Below are 9,281 nucleotides of genomic sequence, written 5' to 3' on the forward strand. Positions count from 1 at the left end.
CCGAGGCTTGTGAGCTGGTGTTGTTATTACCAGCATCAAACCTCGCATAGAAGGTATTGAGGTAATTTGCTAAGGAGATGTCACTGTTCAGTTTGAGGGAGGCGCCTTTGTAGTCTGTCATCGTTTTGAGCCCCTGCCACATAGCTCTAGAGTCAGCTTGTTCAAACTGGAGTTCAATTTTATCCCTGTAGCGTCGTTTGGCCTCTGACACTGTCCTCCTTACGTTGTATCGCGCCACCTTGTGGTCATTCATGTTGCCTGCCTCTAGGCCGTCGTTGTATGCTTTGGTGCGCTCTCTCAGAGCTTCACGGACGGATTTGTCTACCCAGGGTTTTTGATTTGGGTAAACTTTCATTTTGGTAGTGGGGATTGTTTCTTTCACCCTAGTACAAACATAGTCCAGCACTGTCTCCGTGTAGGCATTAATGTTATCTGTGTCGCGGAACACAATCCAGTCTGTGTGGTGAAACACTGACCGGATCGTCTCCTCTGACGTCACATCCCATTTCTGCACCTCTCGCGAGACTACGGGAGTACTTTTAATTCTCTGTCTGTACTTTGGTGAAAGAAAAATGGATGCGTGATCTGACTTGCCAAAGCCACTATCAGAATGTTATTTGTGACTTTGACTATACAAAGTCAAAGTCACAGAGGGAGAACTTCTCTGTAGTTGCATGTGTGATGCCACTAATAGGTTGAACCTCTCAAGGTCCAATATGTGGTAACTTGACACCTTTATCTTCAGCTACACCGAAAGCTGAGTAGGTAATAATAATAATAATTACTATAATAATTATGTCTTGAAAGAACATAAGCTGCTGACTTGGAATTAATTATAAATGGGTGCTTGTTTTAATTAGCATATTCATAGAACCTTGCATCTCAATTATGATAAAGGTATAGAGATGCTGCTATTATGTTTTTAATCCTATATCTTGCACCATATTGTTTTGTTTTGTTGCTTTCATTGCTTTGCTATGTTTTTTATTTTATTTTTTTAATCTTATACCTTGCCTCACACTATTTTGTTTTTATCAACTTGCTTGTGAAGCACTTTGGTGTCAGCTGCCGCTGCCTGGAAATGTGCTATACAAATAAAACTGACTTGACTTGACTAAGCATTTTTCAGTAGTTTATTGAACAATCTGGTGGAAAATACCCATTTATACAAATTGTTATTCAATATAGAACATGTTAAAGGAACATGCCAACTTTTAAAGAAATTAGCTTATTTGCCATCTACCCTTGAGTTAGACAAGCAGATACATACCCTTTTCTTCTCTGTGCATGCATAGGCTTAGGGAACAGCCGCTCCGTTAGCCTAGCTTAGCATCATTCACTGGAAGTAGGTGTGCCAGTGTAGCCTAGTTCCCAACAGTCATGAAATACACTCCAAATACAACTCCAAAACGTTCCTGTAAACATGTTGTGACCTGTGTATTTACCACGTGGAGAAATAAAAAAAGTAAAAACATTTATTTTCGTTTTCTAACCACATACCGTATTATACTCTGAACTATTTTTGGCCGAAACACTGCTGCCTGGGCGCAGTGATTTCATCACCTCAAAAGCCTTTTTTTTTTTTTTTTTTTTTATGGTACAAGTGGAAGTATTCATCTAGGAAATTAATTAAGTGAAAGTAAATAAGTTGCTTAACCTTGGTTTAGAGTTCCACACTTGTATTTTGTCACCTTGAGTCCAGTCATTCCACAAACACCGCAGGGCATCTGTATTTTCATCTGTATCATTTATTTCTAAAAACAGGTGGATCTCCATCTTTTGTAGCACGTAATAAGGCTGGTCAGTGTGTGTATGTCTCTGAGTGTGAACTGACCATGTTTCAGTTTATCAATCAACTCGTTGTCATCCAGCTTCAACTCGTTGACTTTGTCTATCAAACCTTCAATGTCTCCCATACCCAGCAGTTTGCTGATGAAGGGCTGTGTCTTAAAGGGCTCAAAGTCACCAATGTGTTCTCCTGTACCGATGAAGATGATGGGACTCTTTGTGGCAGCCACAGCGCTGAGAGCTCCACCACCCTTAGCGTGTCCATCCAGCTTGGTCACGATGACGGACACCACGTTGACCTTGTCCTTGAAGGCCTTGGCCTGGGCCTCGCAGGCCTGTCCGATGGAGGCGTCCATCACGTACACGATGTTGTCCGGTTGCACTGCGTTTGAAACCTCCAACATCTCCTCAAAGAGAGAGTCTTCTTGTTTGTGTCGGCCGCTGGTATCAACGATGATGATCTCGAAGTTCTCCGCTTTGAACTTCTCAACGCCCTCGGCTGCTACGACCACACGGTCCATCTCTGTGTAACTGCCATAGAATGGAATTCTGGCTTTGGTAGCGTTCTGTTTCAACTGATCAAAAGCACCGGCTCTGAAAGTGTCGGCACATATCAAACAGGTTTTCCAGCCTTTTCTTCTGTAGTAATATGCCATCTTGGAACAGGTGGTGGTTTTCCCGCTGCCCTGCAGACCGACGAACATGAAGACGTTGTTCTTGCCTTTGGTCGGAGTCCAGGCCTTGACACCGGGGTCCACCAGCTTGACCAGCTCCTTGAAGACGGCGTGCTGGATCATCCTCCTCTTGTTCAGGCCAGACGCCATCTCCTCCAGGTCTATGGCTCCCTATACATTCTCTCGGAGCTGTTTGACCAGTTTGATGTTGACGTCGGCTTCCAGGAGGGCGGTGCACACCTCCTTCAGCATGGCGTCCAGGACCTCCTCGTTGATGATGGTGGCATTGCTGAGAGATCTCAGCGCCGATGTGATCTTTCTTCCTAGGTCGGCTAACACCATCTTGACGGTCCAAATGGAACAGACTCAATCAGATGAAATAAGGGCCTTGAAGGCTTAGGCCCCTGCGGTGGTCAGCTCTCCTCAGCTCACCGGGGTCAAGGGAGAGATCCGGGGGGGGGGGGGACTGCAACCGATGATTTCCGTTCCACAGCCAAACGGTAGGCAAGGCACCCTGGTCTAGAAATACAGGCTTCAATCTATGTTGTTTAGTCTATCTGTTCAGAACTGCTCAGCACTGTTTCAAGATGCACACTGAGCTCTTATGAGAGAATTGTTGAATATATATAGATACACAAATGTTCTAGAATGTTTGATTATGACATCATACTGTGACATCACATATGTTCTAGAATGTTTGATTATGACATCGTACTGTGACATCACAAATGTGCTAGAATGTTTGATTATGACATCATACTGTGTCATCACAAATGTTCTAGAATGTTTGATTATGACATCCTACTGTGACATCACAAATGTTCTAGAATGTTCTATTATGACAAATAAGCCGGTTCAATGATTTTATCTAAATCCAATCAATATTCCTAATGCCGTTTCAATGTAAGGTTATAAAAATAAACATATAAACATTCATATAATACAATAACCTAAATATATAGCTTTGGCTCCTCTACACCCCTCAGCACAGCAACCAGAATAACTGAAATACTGGCTGGTGATTTGATTAAACAGCTTTGTGATAGAATAAAAAAAATGCACAGCGCATTTCCATAGATGTGGATGAGTCCACTGACACTGGTGTTTGTGAGGTTTTATGATGAGGCAAAGGGGTAGTTTGTTGAAGATGTATTGCGCCTGACAAACCTCAGTGGACACACAAGGGGGGAAGACATAAGAGGAAGCGCTGCCAAGTCTCTGGCAGCAAGGAGTAGGTAAGAGAAGCCTATGTTCTGAAGAATCGTTCATGTTCTGAAGAACTGTTCATGTTCTGAAAGGTTGTTGCTAAAGATTGAGAAGATTGGATCAGTTGTACTTTTTTTTGGAATACTTGAAACCCCTTTTTTTTAATATTTGATGCGTCCCAGCCTCACCCAGACTCTACCTCCAGCGGCCCCCAGGTAAATTGAGTTTGAGACCCCAGACTTAGATGGTTTGGAAAATATTTGGTCTTCTAGTGGATGCTCTCTGCCCTCTGTAGAATTGTGGAGTGGCAATTTTTGTGCATGTATGTATTACAGTAGATTTACTTAATTGGTTGTGTTTGTCTGTTGATGTTAAACACTATTATCTTAGGCCTCAAGTTCTCTGCCCACTATTTGTATCCATCGATCTCTTCCTTTCTCTCCCCCCCTCTCACCTGCTTCACTTCCTCCCCGTCTCTCTATCCCCCCTCTCGCCCTCCTTATCTCTCTCCCTCTTCTCACCTGCTTCACTTCCTCACCATATCTCTATCTCCCCTCTCTCTTTTTATCTCCCTCTCCCTTCTGTTCTCTCTCTCTCACATCAATTTCTTCTCTGCATTTTTAGACTCAGTAACCACAGTATTGATACTAGCTGGGGACAGAATCACAGATTACCTGTCTGCAATGATAATAATAACGTTCTATAATAAATGATAATAATTCTTGCTAGCCTGATGCACCATATTGTTGGTTACACAGAAGCAACTGAGAAGTCATCCTTGGAAACCATTTGAAAAAAAATAAAATAAAACTTGGCAGGTGATTGGATGAACCATCTGTCTATCACAGGCTAACTTCAACCAATCAGATCAACAAACTATGACATAGTAGGAGAGCGCTGAAGAGGTATGCAGTTAGCATGTTGGTAGACGATTCTTGCCGTCTTACTTTGTGATAGGCTACAACACTGTATGATACCCTATTGTCTCACAGGGGGAAACGAGTTTGCTAGCCTGGTGCAGAAAACACAGTGCTATTCACACATATCAGTAAACAATGTCCGAACTCACTATTTCCATACCATTCTCATAGTTTATAAACCTATCCCTTACCGTAATCCTAATTGTAACCCTACCGGAGACCTCACGCCTAACCCTAACCTCGGACTAGAGAAAAAGAAAATACATATTTGTTTGTGATAATCATGCGCTATTACATCTTGGCCTCTGCGGCGAAATGTCATGAAAATAGGCCAACACTCCCAACTCTATCATCAGGCTGCGTACTGTTGGCTGTCTGGTGCTGTTGGCGTGTTTGATGACTTCTTTATATCAAAACAACTCACCCTAATTTCCATGTCAATCATTTTCCAATTTCCTCCCTCCTTCCTTCCTCTCTTCCTCTATCTTTTTCTCTCCATCTGTCTCCCTCACCTCCTCCTCCCTCCTTTTCCCTCCCTCTCACATTCTCCCCTCTTCCCTCTCTCTCTTTACTTGCTCTCTCTCTCTCTCTCTCTCTCTCTCTCTCTCTCTCTCTCTCTCTCTCTCTCTCTCTCTCTCTCTCTCCCTCCCTCAGGGGGTTGGTAGTGTTATGGTGGGAACCAGAAGGAGCTCTGCTCTGCTCTCTTTAATGGCAAATGGGACTAAATTGTTGTCTTCCTGTAGTCCGCGCACACACACACACACACACACACACACACACACACACACACACACACACACACACACACACACACACACACACACACACACACACACACACACACACACACACACACAGAGAGAGAGAGAGAGAGAGAGAGAGAGAGAGAGAGAGAGAGAGAGAGAGAGAGAGAGAGAGAGAGAGAGAGAGAGAGAGAGAGAGAGAGAGAGAGAGAGAGAGAGAGAGAGAGAGAGAGAGAGAGAGAGAGAGAGAGAGAGAGAGAGAGAGAGAGAGAGAGAGAGAGATGAAATTAGGCTGTCAGCCTGAGGAGAACCACCGTTCCTTCATACCAACACGCTCCCTCTCTCTTTTTACCCCCCTCCCACACATACACATGCACACTCACACACACACACACACACACACACACACACACACACACACACACACACACACACACACACACACACACACACACACACACACACACACACACACACACACACACACACACACACACACACACACACACACACACACACACACACACACACACACACACACACACACACACACACACACACACACACACACACACACACACACACACACACACACCCAGCAGGCCCTGGTCCCTTTCACTTTCCTGTCTTTTATCCCCTTCTTTCAATGTGAAATAATAAAAGACGTGTGTACTGTATGTACTGTGTGTAATGTGTGTACTGTGTGTACTGTATGTACTGTATGCACTGTGTGTACATATGTACTGTGTGTACTGTGTGTACCATGTGTACTGTGTGTACTGTGTGTACTGTATGTACTGTATGCACTGTGTGTACCTATGTACTGTGTGTACTGTGTGTACCATGTGTACTGTGTGTACTGTATGTACTGTATGTACTGTATGCACTGTGTGTACCTATGTACTGTGTGTACTGTGTGTACCATGTGTACTGTGTGTACTGTGTGTACTGTATGTACTGTATGCACTGTGTGTACCTATGTACTGTGTGTACTGTGTGTACTGTGTGTACCATGTGTACTGTGTGTACTGTGTGTACTGTATGTACTGTATGCACTGTGTGTACCTATGTACTGTGTGTACTGTGTGTACCATGTGTAATGTGTGTACTGTGTGTACTGTATGTACTGTATGCACTGTGTGTACCTATGTACTGTGTGTACTGTGTGTACCATGTGTAATGTGTGTACTGTGTGTACTGTATGTACTGTATGCACTGTGTGTACCTATGTACTGTGTGTACTGTGTGTACCATGTGTACTGTGTGTACTGTGTGTACTGTATGTACTGTATGCACTGTGTGTACTGTGTGTACCATGTGTACTGTGTGTACTGTGTACTGTATGTACTGTATGCACTGTGTGTACTGTGTGTACCTATGTACTGTGTGTACTGTGTGTACCATGTGTACTGTGTGTACTGTGTGTACTGTGTGTACCATGGGTACTGTATCTACTATGTGTACTGTATGTACTGTATGTACTGTGTGTACTGTGTGTACTGCACATTTGAACCGATACGGTACCGGTACCTGTGAATCGATACCGGTACCCAACGGTACCTTTTTTCGGTACTTTAGTCTAAAAAAAAATGTATTTACCTACCTCAGTTGTGAAAAAAAAATCCTAACTTCAAATAACTACAATTTCGACCGTTTTCGGCTTGCCATTGCTCCAACTGCTTTGTTGTTGAATCAAGTCAAATCCTAGGTAAGCATATATTGTGCGTGTGAACGTTGACACGAAAAAAAAAAAAAAAAAAAAAAAAAAAGTAAATTGTTTTTTCTTTTTTCTGTATCTCACTTGAATCGATACTCGGTACTACGGTAGTACCGACGTGTTTCGGTTCGGTACCTCAAAATAACCGAATTCGGTACCCATCGCTAACTGTGTGTACTGTATGTACCATATGTACTGTGTACTGTATGCACTGTGTCTACTTTATGTATCCTGTCTTTGTCTGCTTTTTCCAAGTTTTTATACTTTTGTATTCAAACAATATTAACAGGTTACTTGCTTGCATGGGTCATGCATTCACATGTCTACTCCCTCTTTTACTCACTCGCTCACTCACTTGCTTACTCACTCACTCACTGGCTGATTGGATGACTTGCTGACTGGATGGTTGGCTGGCTGGTTGGATGGCTGTATGACTGGATGGTTGGCTGGCTGGTTGGATGGCTGTATGACTGGATGGATGGCTGGCTGGTTGGATGGCTGTATGACTGGATGGATGGCTGGCTGATTGGATGGCTGGCTGATTGGATGGTTGTATGACTGGATGGCTGTATGACTGGATGGCTGGCTGGTTGGATGGCTGGCTGGTTGGATGGCTGGCTGGCTGGCTGGCTAGTTGGATGGATGGCTGGCTGGTTGGATGGCTGTATGACTGGATGGCTGGTTGGTTGGATGGATGGCTGGCTGGTTGGATGGCTGTATGACTGGATGGATGGCTGGTTGGATGGCTGTATGACTGGATGGCTGTATGACTGGATGGCTGGCTGGTTGGATGGCTGTATGACTGGATGGTTGGTTGGTTGGATGGATGGCTGGCTGGTTGGATGGCTGTATGACTGGATGGCTGGCTGGTTGGATGGCTGTATGACTGGATGGCTGGTTGGTTGGATGGATGGCTGGCTGGTTGGATGGCTGTATGACTGGATGGCTGACTGGTTGGATGGCTGGCTGGTTGGATGGCTGTATGACTGGATGGCTGGTTGGTTGGATGGATGGCTGGCTGGTTGGATGACTGTATGACTGGATGGATGGCTGGTTGGATGGTTGGCTGGGTATATAAATGGATAGTTGATATTATGTATATGTATGCAAAGTGGGGAAACCCAGGGTTTGCTCAAGAAAACATTGCAAGATCAAGAGCTACACACACACACACACACACACACACACACACACACACACACACACACTTTACTCTCCCTCTTCTATCCTACCAGCTGTTTATATGCTTCCCCTCTGTTTGTATTATATTCATTTCTTCATTTCCCAGCAGTGTCTGCTACACCAGGTGTGTACAGTACTACACAATGACTAACATTCCATACTGGACTTCTATGCAAGTTTTGAAAAAAGAAATGTGTGTGTGTGTGTGTGTGTGTAGTGATTGAGGTGGAGAACCAGGCATGTCTCAGCATTAATCAGGCCTGACTGCTGAATGGCTGGCCTCTGTCTGAGCACATGCACAGCGCACAGACACACACACAGACACACACACACACAACACACACACACACACACACACACACACACACACACACACACACACACACACACACACACACACACACACACACACACACACACACACACACACACACACACACACACACACACACACACACACACACACTCTGTTAACCTAACCGGTTGTTTTTCACGACCGTAGTTTTCAGTTTTGAAATACACAGAGGTGAATTAGTCATTAGCTCATTGAAATGCGTCCATAGTGATCTACGAAAATAAAGATGGTGAAGTGAATTAGGCAAATCTGGGCATCCTTGATATGAAAAGGTTTGAGAACCAGCACTAAATCATATTATTTGTGTGAGCCTGTGGTCTCGTACTGTATGTGTCTCAGTCTGCTTCTCTCTGCCTCTCTCCTCTATTGGTACTTGCTACTAAGGCTGGTGAATCTGTACCTCAGCAGCTCCCTTCCACCTCCTCCATACTCCCAGAATCCTCTCTGGTGCTCCCTACGGGACCTCCAAACAAACACACGCTCAAACACTCACGTTGACTCACTGAAGGGTCAAAAGCTAAATGTGCTCAACTGCCTTCGGCTTGGCATAGCGGTGTGTGTGTGTTTTGTGTGTGCACGTTTTGTCTGTTTGTGCTCCAATAGACGTGCTTGAGCATAAAGAAGCAAGCTGGGCTGTCCAAATGTTTAACTCTGGAAGCTGCTTCAGTCACTGGGCTGTCTTTTCAGAACTACTTC

The 9,281-nt window shown here is 44.3% G+C and overlaps 1 protein-coding gene across 1 annotated transcript in view; it reads left to right on the plus strand.

Moving 5' to 3' along the window:
- Positions 1-9,281, plus strand: part of hdac4 (histone deacetylase 4) — a gene marked incomplete at both ends in the record, with an annotated part of 128,197 nt that overhangs the window by 74,618 nt on the left and 44,298 nt on the right. The gene's annotated exons all lie outside the window — the stretch shown is intronic.

The sequence above is a fragment of the Notolepis coatsorum genome, assembly GCF_963971535.1.
Source record: "Notolepis coatsorum genome assembly, chromosome: 3".
Classification (NCBI taxonomy): Eukaryota; Metazoa; Chordata; class Actinopteri; order Aulopiformes; family Paralepididae; genus Notolepis; species Notolepis coatsorum.